This window comes from Macrosteles quadrilineatus, unplaced genomic scaffold (assembly GCF_028750875.1).
Source record: "Macrosteles quadrilineatus isolate MER2022 unplaced genomic scaffold, UCM_ALF_1.0 Scaffold_2__2_contigs__length_208266976, whole genome shotgun sequence".
In the NCBI taxonomy this organism is placed as follows: Eukaryota; Metazoa; Arthropoda; class Insecta; order Hemiptera; family Cicadellidae; genus Macrosteles; species Macrosteles quadrilineatus.
In genome coordinates this window covers 117,333,457-117,347,021 of record NW_026542595.1, presented here as the reverse complement: position 1 = coordinate 117,347,021, position 13,565 = coordinate 117,333,457, and the positions used below count along the sequence as shown (strand labels likewise).

Here is a 13,565-nt window from a genome sequence, read left to right as displayed (position 1 = left end):
TCAACTGTATTCCATCTATGTACAGTAGTTTTTTTTTCTTTTTTTGACTACAATTACTGTCGTAAACGATTTCTAATATCTTTATTTAAAACCGACAACTAATAAAATCGATAACTAATAAAATTATGTATTTATAGTTAAACTTTGGTTTTAAAATCAGTACAAACAAAATAAATAAGCACTAACGTACAGCATATGGTACGTTATTGTCAATTCCATACGGGGCTGCAACTTAATGAACTTGGAAAGAAATTGCAAGAAAATTATTAAATACCCCCTTTTTCGTCCAGGATGGGATTCTTTCAATTATAAAAATAGAGCAGGAGGTCTGTCGATATCGTTTTAGACTGAATTCAAACCAAATATATTGGTTAGATATTTATAAGAAATTATTCATTAAACATAATTGTATACGTCCATCAAAGCTCAGTGATGATTTGTACCCAGTTCTTTCAAACAGGTGATATTAACATAACAAAATTAAAAATACAAATAGGAATTGATTCGATCTAACCACTGTAACGTAGAGCAATAAGATTTAGAAATTTCAATAACATTTCTCAAAATCAATAGCAATTACATTTTTTGTAAATCCGATTCGAAACCCGATGATACAGGTCGACGTTTTTGGACTCAGATAAAAAATTGTTTTGCCACCGTTTTTCGCTTAAGCCGCGTATTGTTGTAAAACGAATGATCGATTTTTGTCCTGCTCCAGTTGGATTAACTTGTCGAGGTAGAAATGAAAGCGAGTTGAACACATGACAGGCTGTGCGTGTGATCCACTATTGGATACACTGTTGGCAGCAATACACTCAAATACTGTTCTGCAATACAATACGTTAATATTGTCAACTGACAATACAGTATAATATTTAATTAATCTCTGAAAATTCACTTTTTTATGTTCACAGTCTATATATTTTGTTTTCTTCACGATTTGTGGTCGTAATCATTAGTGAAATGCATTTACTACCATAATCAACTTTTGGTTTGCAAATAATTTTAGGTGTGTGAAGGTTTTTGATCAATTTTAACATTACTTTCAATTATTGTTTCTATTTTACTGGTCAGCCAGGGAGCACTATATTTTTCAATGCAAACAATTTTAAAATATTTTCAGAAAACTTGACTAATTCGATTTTCTCAACCTAATCTATAAACATATTACGAATCCAACTTGATTTTATCAACTAACACGAATACTACTTCTGAATCCCGTTAACTACTTTGTCTATAAAGCTTGGAACCAACTGGATTGAAAATCCAAATACAACCTCCCAGCTCTCCTATTGGCTCTACACTTGCACGAGTTTTGTGAATTGCTTGCTTTTGTTTAGTTTTCTCTATGCCTATTTGATTATTTTTTCATTTGGTTTGTTCTTGACGTTGATCATGATTTTGATTGCTTGATGTAAAATTAGCTTGATTGTAAGCAACAGTTTCTTCTTAGCACACTGTACTGGTATTCAACTTTAAAAAAATTACATTACGTTACACTCCACTTATATAACAATGGTTAGTAAATTTGCAAGCTAAGCTAACGAATTTGTATCTACATTATTATTTAAGGATTACTGTTGGATTTTAAACCAACCGTTGCATATCTAATAATTCCTAACTTGTTTGAAAGGAATTTAAAGGTTTGATTAAAGCTAGGATGGATTCGAACTTTTGAGAAAACCATAAGCCGCACATCTATCAATTGCGTACTTGAATGAAAGGTCTTGCTGTGAAACTTCCCCGAAAAATAAGAGTTTTTTGACAAGCCATCTCCTAAGGGTAGGAACATCAAATTTAAGGACTGTATTTAATTACATTTAAAACATGATACACCAGCTGTTCAATTTGTTTTTGATTTAGTTTGTTTACTTTTCCTTGACTCGACCTTTAGATTTCATGTCCCATAGATTTCTGTATTGCATCAAGAGTCGGTCAGAACAACTAGTATTAATAAGGATAAGTTTGGTTCTAATACAGTCCCTTTTCACACAACAGTTTAAGGATTTTTCAGGTGAAATTTTAGATAGTTGTAACTAGCTCAGACGGAAAATTATAATTACTAATTGTTACTTAGCTGGGTCTGAAATATTTTCGCATGAAATTAATTCAAATACAATATTCTCAGAAGAAGATAATTTATATATTATGTTGACTTAATATCTTGTATTGATATTGGTTTGAAACACTAATTGACTATGGTTTAATATTACTTACTCCCAACGGCAATTGGATGCTGACACTATTAATTGCATATAGAACATCGATTGCGTCATATCGACGATTATATTATTAAGTGCAGCAAAGAAATTAACTGGTCTGAGGCTGAATTTTTTCATGTAAGAATTTTAATATTAATTTGATGTTTTATCGATGGTTTGTCAATTTCAACTTTTAACATAAAATCAGAGTTTCAAAGACTTTTTGTTTTCGTAGCTTATAGTAGTCAATACGGAATTATTAAAAATATATATAACATTTTTTTATCGAGCGTCCTACTTAACGAAAAATTCTCCTATTTGATGAAATGGGAATTTTTTTCGTAAAACTTCAATTTCAGTATGAATAAAAGTTTGTGTAGATGTTGTGCGAGTGAGAATCGTATTGAATAACGAAGCTATAATTAATATGTGAATATGTTGTTTTAGTAACTTTAAAATTTTAAATATATTTGTAGATGATAAATTAACGATATTAGTGTTTGCAAGGACAGAAGAATGGAGATTATTCAGAATAAAAATGCAATGGATTGTCCAGTCTGACCCAAGTGTCACTAGCTACTTAGTTGAATCCTAAAAATCTGTTTGCATCCCTACATGTTTTGAAGGAAACAAAAATCTATTTAAAAAGGAGTAGTTTATAACAAAATGAATGAAAATCTTACAACCATGTAGTAATAAAAAACCATCATCTCGTGTAATCTAAAATATTAACTGTACTTGTATTTTATTTCTCTCATATTTCATTTTTGAATATTCACTTTCACGTAATACCTACATTTTCCCAAAACTACACAACCATTTCACATTCACTTCTTTAGTTGCCACTGTGTTTCACTTCAACACTACCACATTTCACTATTCAACTTCACTTCTGACAATGACTTTCACACACCCTTCGACTTCAACCTCCAACTTCACCACCGGAACGTCACACGGACCTCAGACTTCCGGTTCACCTGAAAACGCGGGATAAACTGAACAGAGGGTGGTACAGCACCGGGAGGCTGGGACCATCCCTCCCGAACACCCCCGAACATACCCGGAGACTCCCGAAGTTAACCGAAGCCCGTTGACCTTGACCCAGTAATGATAACAGTATTGTTGATCTCCATTTTGCATGTGTCGAAATTAAATCACTAATTGAACAAAGAAATATGTTCCTGGATTGTTAGTTTTCCCTTTTACTTTCTCCCCCTATACAAACTATTGTTTTCGTCAAAATTGTCGAGTCTGAGTTTTGAGTGGATATATCCATTTTGGGTCCCACTGAACCCAAAAAAGTGGTTTTCGAAGTGATTTCTGTGTGTGTGACTTTATGTGTGGATGTGTACAGAGATACAGACACCTGTAGTTGATTTCTAATGGGAATTTTCCCATAAAACCCATAAAACAACGGAATATCAGATTTTCTCGAAAATGGCCCCAACGATTTGGATAACGTTTAGTATGTTATAGTCCTTTAGGTTCTGAACAAAATGGTACAAATCCCATTTCCGTAATAACTACGGTTCAAAAGTTATAGTAACTTATGTTATTTTCCCATAAAGAATCCCATAAAATTACAAAAAATCTGATTAAAAAATCCAGGTTTTGATTGAAATTAACGTGTTATGGTTCATAATTCTAAACAAAATAATGCAACCCCCATTACTGTAACAATTACGGTTAAAATATTATGGCAACTTTGTGATTTTTTCTACAAAATTATCATTGTTACTCCGACCACTTACCCATGATAAAGGTTGTTGACAAGCTTATGGGGGGAAAAGTATGTGTCAGATTGCTGACACAGTTTATTTTTGTTTTCAGAGTGTGCATTTTAAAGCAAAGATGGGTGTTGAATATGTGAAATTATACATTTCTTACTGGCTAAGATTAGCTGGCTCTCTAGCCATTTATTCAGCCTAATAACATAGGAGGGCTGGTTCATGTTTCAAACTAGGCTTTGAAAACTATTTTGCTTTTCCCCTGGATTGAAGGGGCGGACAACTGATTACTAGGCTGTTTCTGTATCCGATAAGCTATCCAGCTAAGATCGCATCGAAAACGGCCACCTCCAATGCAGCTAAACCAAATAAAATGTTGATTTCAGTGCTACTGTCCATATTGGTGTTGCACCAGCTAGGCCTAAGTAGCATTACAAAAAAAAGGTATAAATGATTTTGTTTTGAAGCAAGTCATTGTAAGCTTTAAAAATATAGTAACAATTTATGAATGTCAAAGTGACATGTGTTGACGTTATTTTAGTTTAGAATTTTTTAAGTAACGTTTATTACCATTTTTGAACTACTATAAAAAAAGTCTTCAATAAAACTACATATTCTGAGAATTCCTTGATATCGTTGTGTACAAAGGGATGAAAGTGGAGAAAACGTCAGGGACACAAAGCATAGAACCTAAAACCAGTCAAGTCCTCACATTATTCTACGAGCACACACACACACACACACACACACACACACACACATACTCGACGTAAGGATATCATAAGTTCAGTGTCAGCCCACACGAAGCTTTATCCTAACCATACCTTGCCCTTTGTCAAGATATGAAAACCTTCACAAAAACCTTCACCACCCCCATAAAGTTTTTATTTTCATCACCCAAACAACAAGTTTTTCCAGCACCTTCGTTCAGCCAATAATAATAATTCAGTTATATCTCTTTCTCTTGCAATAAAAACTTCGATATTCATATAAAAGTAAATCTAATATAAAAATGAGTTAAAACCTGTGTCCCTCTTGAAATTTAATAAAATTATAAATTTTGTATTAGTTTAGTGTTAAAATTTTTTACTTCATTGCATTAGTGGTAAACTCTTAGAGAGGCGTTCGTTAAAACTTAAAAAACACCTAAGTTGAACTAGGTACTTGAAATTCGATGCCACTAAAACTAATATTAATTTAAATAGGTGTCAGCACGTTAACGAGGCATATTACACAAGTAAAATCATAATTATTATTAACCTACAAATTTACGGTTATGGTCGGTCCATCACACCCAAGGAAACATAGAAAACAGCATTCAAGAACTCTCAATGACGGGCCTGACATTAAAAACACTAGAAAAACAACTAGCTTTGCTTTAGATTTTGATATTGAGAGCAAACTTAGATGCATCTATAGATTCATTGGAAAGCGACATCAATCTAAACATGAGTTAGGAACTGCAACGATTGCTTGTTCAGGTTGTGTCAGTCAAGCTGCTTGGTCAGCATCACTAACTGTAGCTACGTCATCAACTGTAGCTACGTCACCAACTGTAGCTACGTCACTAACTGTAGCTACGTCATCAACTGTAGCTACGTCACCAACTGTAGCTACGTCACTAACTGTAGCTACGTCACCAACTGTAGCTACGTCACTAACTGTAGCTACGTCACCAACTGTAGCTACGTCACTAACTGTAGCTACGTCATCAACTGTAGCTACGTCATCAACTGTAGCTACGTCACTAACTGTAGCTACGTCATCAACTGTAGCTACGTCACTAACTGTAGCTACGTCATCAACTGTAGCTACGTCACTAACTGTAGCTACGTCACCAACTGTAGCTACGTCACTAACTGTAGCTACGTCATCAACTGTAGCTACGTCACTAACTGTAGCTACGTCACTAACTGTAGCTACGTCATCAACTGTAGCTACGTCATCAACTGTAGCTACGTCACTAACTGTAGCTACGTCATCAACTGTAGCTACGTCATCAACTGCACAATCACTGCCATTGTGAATGTGACTGAATGAAGCCGAAAGTGAGACTAAGCACTAAACTAAACCACATATTGAGAAAGAGAACTAAATCAATCCTCGTATTGAGAAAGAGAACTAAATCAATCCACGTATTGAGAAAGAGAACTAAATAAATCCACGTATTGAGAAAGAGAACTAAATAAATCCACGTATTGAGAAAGAGAACTAAATAAATCCACGTATTGAGAACGAGAACTAAATAAATCCACGTATTGAGAAAGAGAACTAAATAAATCCACGTATTGAGAAAGAGAACTAAATCAATCCACGTATAGAGAAAGAGAACTAAATAAATCCGCGTATTGAGAACGAGAACTAAATAAATCCACGTATTGAGAACGAGAACTAAATAAATCCACGTATTGAGAACGAGAACTAAATAAATCCGCGTATTGAGAACGAGAACTAAATAAATCCACGTATTGAGAACGAGAACTAAATAAATCCACGTATTGAGAAAGAGAACTAAATAAATCCACGTATTGAGAAAGAGTACTAAAGGAAGCCGCGTATAGAGTAGGAGCACTAAATGAAGCCAAGAAGGTGGCTTAAAATGGTTTTAATCATTTCGAATTCTCAGGAAGCTATTTCGAGTCCAAAAAAGCTGGGAGTATTTTTGTACATATAAAATCCAGCTTGCTAGTCATGGGTTTGAAAAGATCACTTTAAATGTGCTTCTTCTATATTCGTTATCATATGTTAAACAGTTAAACGTTATTCAGACTTTCTATGCCATTTTTCAGCAAAACATTAGGTACTTTTTCCACATAAGACCGCGCCATACAATAACGCCATTAATTATGCCTTTGACTATCAATTGACTAGTTTGTTCATAATTTTCGCTTGAAGAGCAGTAAAATGTTAAATATAACTACTCATACTGAGTTTCCTGTTTCCAAAACCAAAACAATTTATAAAAAGACCGTCGATCTAGGATAGCTCAGTACATTTTAGAGCCAAAAGCTGACTCAACTTCAGCAATATCGAGATCAATCTACATTATTTGACTATGTCAACTGGTTGATAAGTATGATGAAGCTATCTGTGAAAGTGGTTTACCAACCAGGATGGTCGGATACACATAAATAGAAGATTAAACGAAAAAGTTATCAAAATAAACTGTCAGCTGTGACACATGTCCAAACATGTTCTGTCACGTCGAGGTGTTGAGACGTAGCATATCACGTGACATGCTCTGCTGTCAGCTGACACAACGTCACGGTTAGTCAAAGAACGTTGGTCAGACTGACGTTGCGGACGTCGCTAACGAGGAAAGAGTAAAAATAACATGCAAGGAGTTGTTGAAAAGATAGAGAAATTAATTAACTATTTCATTACTTTAATTGTATCTCATAGACATAAAAATTACAAGGAACATTCGAATCGAAGTTGTATACTTATTACATAGTCGGTATACAAATAATAACTAAGAAGACTAAGATCCATGCTTTAATATTACATTAGAGTGTGGTTATGACTAACGCCTTTTCTTTACACCATTTACGAAAAGATTAAAGTTTGAGAGATTAAAATTATATCTTACTTACAGCGTTGCAGTGAAGATTCTATTATCAAGAGATCATAACACTACTTTTGAAAGAGTTATATAAATATATAGTCTGATAATGTGTGTCAACGAGTCAAAATGAAAATCTTTATAAAATAAGCAAACCAGTAGTCAAGTTAGTTTTTATTTCATAGTAATTAGTAATAGTACCTGGAAAAAACGTGTTATTGTTAAATAAATGTATTTGCATATATATTAGTCTGTTGTATTTAGTAAACACTATGTTGAAACTCTGAATAATATTTTGTGTTTAACTATGTACTTATAAAAAATGTACTTATGCATGTCAAACGAAAAAAGTCTATTTCAGTAGTTATTATAACACTATCAATCAAAACGAGCATTGTAAATGGGTGATATACAAATAACGCTATACATAACTATTTGAATTCAAAATATCAATATATAATGAAGTATATTGATGTTACAGAGCATAACACCTTTAAGCCAAGACTATTTTGGGATTCGAATGTTACATTCCCTCACCCGCTAACATCTGAATATTGGATGACAGCCACCATGGTAATCCGGCTTTACTAGCGTACTAAAACGTGCAGTAAAACAAGTTAAATAGTACATACTCAAGCTGCAGCACACCTGCAGGCTAAACAAATCTTATTTTGTTTGATTGGATTTAAACTAAAATATTTCTTTACATTTCAGATATATTTCCCATTTCAAAACTTGAGGTTTAACGAGTACTTAAGTTTACTGCTGCAGGAAACGTTATAATGTTTTTCGTGATAATAGCTTAGAATCAAATAATTTTTTTCCAAATATTATAACAATATAACAATTAACATGGCAAGTACAAACATAACAATAAAAATGACAATTTTAAATTTTAAGTTTTTAAATGTTCTGTGTAGCTTATTAAGCATGTAACAACCCTTTAATTAACTAAATATATTTTCAAGCTCTACAAAATTGTTTGGAAGAAAATTTATGCTTTGAGGGTCAAAAATAGGAAAATCCCACTTCTATCACTGATACCAAACCTCAATCCACATAAAACACTGTTTCTATTGTCCTATCATAGTGGTTCGCGAACACATTCGAATTAACAAAGGTTTACATGTTCGAAGTGAATTTCGTAAAAATGAGTTCACCTTGACTAGAGTTATGACGCTTTTAGACACACATGTTAGCTTCTATTGTACTAACTAATATTATAGCCTCTAAGAGCATTGCAAAAAAAAATAATAGTAAATCGGTCCTGGGTCTACATTTTTCGTGAGACCTACGAAAATAGATTATTCTTTAAATTGGAATTTACTTATAATTCAAAGGGAAATGCAATTTCTACTATCAAAACTATATTATTAAAAAAATAATTTCTAATTTGGCACTTTAGTTTTAAATAAAGAAATAAGGCAGAGAAATGTAAATTATAAAAAAACTAACTGAGAACCGTATTTAAAATAATATTGGGATTTCATAATTATTTTTATTGTAAAATTATTATAAGTGCATTCAAATAATCATTCGATTCAAAAGCACTAACGAGAATCCAGTGAAAGTAAAACAATTTTGTCATTGTAAAAGACGAGTTTTTATATTATATTACAACGAATAAGAACCGAAGGAGATAAAGGTGGTTCTGTCAAAGGTTATCATACAATATTCAACAGCAGGAATACGAAATAACATCTGAATGGCAAAGTAAAAGTTTATCTCGGAAGAAAAACTCATGCCGGTTTCTTTCCCTTGTTGAATAAAGAATTTTAATCTACAATTAAAAAGGTTTATTATTTCTTGGTTAAGTATATACCAACACATACAAAAAAACATCAAAACAACAGTGTACAGTGTGTGCAGATGTATTGTTGCTACATCATAAGCAACAATAATAAGAATGCCTTTCGCAGTTAAAACATAACCTACATAGAAAGACGACACATTCATAGTTACAGCTGTTATTGTAATCACAGCTGATTAATTAATTATTGCAGTTGTTATCACATGTTCTTGTAATTGTTGTTATTTTGAATAATGTTCTTACTTGAATAAAGATTGTCATACAAAAATGAGACGAATTATTTCTGTTTTGATAGAGCTTCTTGATCCGTAAAAAAATATTGGTAGATATTACCATGGATAAAGCATACTCCAGATTAGTCATCCTTATGGACCTGCTAAAGACAATTTTATTGTTAGTTCTGTCCGGTGACCCCAGGATCGTGTTTTGGTTACAGTTTGTTTCTTGTTATTGAAGTAATTTTAACTCGTCTCCTAAATATATAACCAAACAGTGAAGCACAAAAATCATAAATTTAACCCTAACATATTAAAAAACAAGATTTCGTCCACACTAGCGATCAGTGTCACCGGACATGAACTAGACACGAAAAACGAGCTTCAAAATGTACAATGCGATGAGAAGTCTACTTGTGTTTGTTAGTCTATGATATTACTGAACCATTATCGATGAACAATGTTATCACGTTGTTTGTTAGTGTTCGTTACATAACAGACCAAGGTTTTTTTTATTAATGGCGTGTTAATTTAAGGCGAAATCTCAAACATACACATAAAAGTAATACCCAGCTCTGCTTTTACAAACTACGAATTAAATAGATTGTTCATAAACTAAATATTGATGCTGTAAATCGCCAATCAAATAATTTCCTTCTGTTCCATGTAAGTAAATACAATTATGATACAAGGAGATTTTTAATGGAATCTGTCACCGCCGTGTTTGCCTTAGATCAGAAAAGAGATCCAAGTGTGCCTCTGGCTGTGGATGTCACTGAGAATGGTGAACCTAGTCTACCTGTCATTGGCAGTCGCAAGGAACGTTTCAGGACAGACTTTAATCCTTTGCAGATTCTTATCAGCATACAGGGATGTCCGAATATAAATAAATAGAACATAAAACATAAATTATGTAAAATTTGCTGTTTGCATTAGTTATTCAATAGGAGTATTTATTGTAATGTAGCTATAGTGATGTTACTTGATTTTTAAAATCCATTCAGAGCAAACTAAATTGCTAAAATAACGCATTAAACCACTCTTCAAAACTCGTCTAATCATTAACTGGAAACTGGTTTACTTATGAGTGAGAGTAATTTTTATGATCAAGAAAATTTACTTTCATGAAACGACAAATGTAATAAGGGTGGTGATCTCCCTGTTCATTGTATTGTTTACTACAAGAGATGTTCAGTATTCCAGCGATGTATTGACGTCACCATCTTCATGTTTATTGTATTGTTTACTACAAGAGATGTTTAGGATTCCAGCGAAGCATTGACACCATCACCTCCCTGTTCATTGTATTGTTTACAACAAGAGATGTTTAGTATTCCAGCAATGTATTCACGTCACCACCTCCGTGTTCATTGTATTGTTTACTACAAGAGATGTTCAGTATTCCAGCGATGTATTGACGTCACCACCTCCGTGTTCGTTGTATTGTTAACAACAACTGATGCTCAGTGTTCCAGCGATGTATTGACGTCACCACCTCCGTGTTCGTTGTATTGTTAACAACAACTGATGCTCAGTGTTCCAGCGATGTATTGACGTCACCACCTCCGTTTTCATTGTATTGGTTACAACAAGAGATGTCCAGTATTCCATCTATGTATTGACGTCTCCCCCTCCATGTTTATTGTATTGTTTACTACTAGAGATGTTTAGGATTCCAGCGAAGCATTGACACCATCACCTCCCTGTTCATTGTATTGTTTACAACAAGAGATGTTTAGTATTCCAGCAATGTATTCACGTCACCACCTCCGTGTTCATTGTATTGTTTACTACAAGAGATGTTCAGTATTCCAGCGATGTATTGACGTCACCACCTCCGTGTTCGTTGTATTGTTAACAACAACTGATGCTCAGTGTTCCAGCGATGTATTGACGTCACCACCTCCGTTTTCATTGTATTGGTTACAACAAGAGATGTTCAGTATTCCATCTATGTATTGACGTCTCCCCCTCCATGTTTATTGTATTGTTTACTACAAGAGATGTTCAGTATTCCAGCGATGTATTGACGTCACCACCTCCCTGTTCATTGTATTGTTTACACCAAGAGATATTCAGTATTCCAGCGATGTATTGACGTCACTACATCCTGTTCATTGTATTGTTTACTACAAGAGACGTTCAGTATTCCATCTATGTATTGACGTCACTACCTTCCTGTTTATTGTATTGTTTACTACAAGATATGTTCAGTATTCCATCTATGTATTGACGTCACCACCTACCTGTTTATTGTACTGTTTACTACAAGAGACGTTCAGTATTCCATTTATGTAGTGACGTCACTACCTTCCTGTTTATTGTATTGTTTACTACAAGATATGTTCAGTATTCCATCTATGCATTGACGTCACCACCTTCATGTATAATGTATTGTTTACAACAAGTTATGTTCATTATCCCAGCGATGTAGTGACGTCGCCACCTCTATGTTAATTGTATTGTTTACTACAAGAGATGTTCAGTATTCCATCTATGTATTAACGTCACCACCTCCCTGAGAATATTGCTTTTTTTTAACTATGATGGTTGAGTTTGTTGTCTTTATTTGTACAGTATTAACTGCATTACGTGAAAATGCCTTCCAGAAAAATTAAATACAACGGGTTTCACTAGGAAAAAACGAACAAACTAATCTCTAAAAAAAAACCTGCTTTACATTTCCTGTAACAACAGTATTTAGTACATTTTCCATCGCAAGCGCTTACACGTGAGATGTTTCTATTAGTCCACTACGTCGATTGTACAATTGCTGACGTAGCTATTGCTGATTGCCGTCCAACTAAAATCACTCGGCTGCTGACGAGCGTGCTTCAAATTGAGTTGGGTCTCGTTGAGCTTGTATTGTGTAAATTGTACTTCGAAAACAATTGTGGGTTGGACTCCTCGTTAAGGAAATAAACATGTAATAGTGTTTCAAGTTGTAAAAAGTAGTAATAAGGATAGTTTTCAGTGCTAAATTTTAAACAGTAAAAATTAAGGTTATGATTCTGTATGAAAACGGCTAAGTAAGTTATGGAAGTAAACCGACGTAAGAGTTATTTACCGTTTAATTAAACGCAGCGTCAGTTAGAGCTGCCTCATATTGTACACAGCACGGCTTGACGGCCTATCTGCACAATACTGGGGATGATTTATGATTTCATAAAGTAATAAATACAATAATGTACATAGTAAGCATTATTGTTTATAGAATAGAAAACCACTCCCTAGATAAATAATATATATAATAAACGTTAATTTAAATCTTACAAGTTACAAATTTCCAGTTAATTATAGTAATATTGTAATGGTAACGTTAAAATAACTAATAAATTAAATGTTTATTCAATCTTAACATTGAATGTAGGTATACTAATTGTGGTCCGTTTGGGTCCTCTAGTACACCTTTAGGAGTATAAAAAAAATTCATGTAGAAACGATAGGTCAAATAAAAGTATAAAACAATCCATAAAACGAACAAGTTATTTTCTAAAGGGATAACCCTATTTAGAAAGGTAAAACTTCTGATAAAAATTAATCCTTGATCAATTGGTGGCGCGGTCATGTAGGTAGCGATGTTAAGTGTTCTATTCAAATGCTGTGATACAACTTTTTTGCTCCACTTTACACTTGTAGCTCAAGAAGGATTTGCGATTTTTGGCCTCAAACAAATTTTAAATAGATTTTTAGTGGCTGATCGTAGCACTTGTTATTGTTTATACCATCCGTCATAAATGGTTAAAATTTGTCAATGAAAGATTTTCGTCAAAATACATACTAATGCTATGCGAAAAGTAAACCATCAAACCACTACTTCTTTGCATTCAATACAACTTAGTAAAGAAATTATCGTTAATATGACAATAAGAATCATTGAAGCACTACTGCTTTGCATGTAAGATGTATATAGATAAGATTGTTTATATGAAAATTAGAATCATTAAAGCACTACTTCTCTGAATTTACATGATAACATTTTCCTGGGAATGTCTCCATGTGTCGTCTGCAAAGCAGCGATTGTCGCAATTTCTCCGAGCTTTGAGCAAT

The 13,565-nt window shown here is 33.5% G+C and overlaps 1 protein-coding gene across 12 annotated transcripts in view; it reads right to left on the bottom strand.

Annotated features, from left to right (window-relative positions):
- LOC128988189 (neurobeachin) overlaps positions 1-3,091 on the bottom strand; it is a 632,264-nt gene extending 629,173 nt beyond the window's left edge. For 11 of the 12 annotated variants that reach the window (XM_054409436.1, XM_054409438.1, XM_054409442.1 and 8 more), the window contains exon 1: positions 2,998-3,091. The gene's annotated coding sequence lies outside the window, so the exon portion shown is untranslated. Of the gene's footprint in view, positions 1-2,993 lie in introns of all 12 variants that reach the window. The other variant, XM_054409437.1, reaches the window with a different exon arrangement.
- Positions 3,092-13,565: the final 10,474 nt, after the last annotated feature.